The following is a 571-nucleotide window of genomic DNA, read 5'->3' on the forward strand; positions in this document are numbered from 1 at the left end:
GAAGAAGTGGGATCAGTTGTACCTTGACGTACTAGGTGAGTTATATTTTTAATTGGTGGTTATTAATTCCTACTTTTCCTTGTACCTTGGAAGGCAAGCTTGTATGAATATGAAGTCAGAAGAGAACATGTTTAGTAAATGCAAATATAAAATGAAAAGAGAGATGATCTATCAATCTCACAAATATTAGAAAAGATTATAGGATCATTTAGAACCTTGTGTCTAAAATTGATACAGGGAACTCCATGAACTCATAAATATATAAGCTAAGACAGGATTTTTTAAACAATCTCATACCTACTATACATTATTTGCATGTTTAATGCAAGTTAATAGACGCATCAAGAAACAGCTTGATGAAGGCAGATGTGTAGATTGAGGAGTTATACATTTTTCTAGTACAACGATCAATGTAGCATTGAAGAATTTGTTTCTCCTTGAATACCTTAATTTTCCTTATTTAGAAATTAAAAAAATTTTTCTATATAACCAGAAGAATTTCTTCACAGATGAGAGATGGTTCTATCGCAGAAATGGATATCTAAAATTTGAGGTTACTACATTTCTATGT

At 30.6% G+C, this 571-nt stretch overlaps 1 protein-coding gene across 1 annotated transcript in view; it reads left to right on the top strand.

The window, feature by feature from the left end:
- The window catches only part of LOC105819290 (UDP-glucuronosyltransferase 2B18-like), a 30,339-nt gene that overhangs the window by 12,584 nt on the left and 17,184 nt on the right, over positions 1-571 (top strand). The gene's annotated exons all lie outside the window — the stretch shown is intronic.

This window comes from Propithecus coquereli, unplaced genomic scaffold, assembly GCF_000956105.1.
Source record: "Propithecus coquereli isolate 6110/MARCELLA unplaced genomic scaffold, Pcoq_1.0 Scaffold479, whole genome shotgun sequence".
Taxonomy (NCBI): domain Eukaryota; kingdom Metazoa; phylum Chordata; class Mammalia; order Primates; family Indriidae; genus Propithecus; species Propithecus coquereli.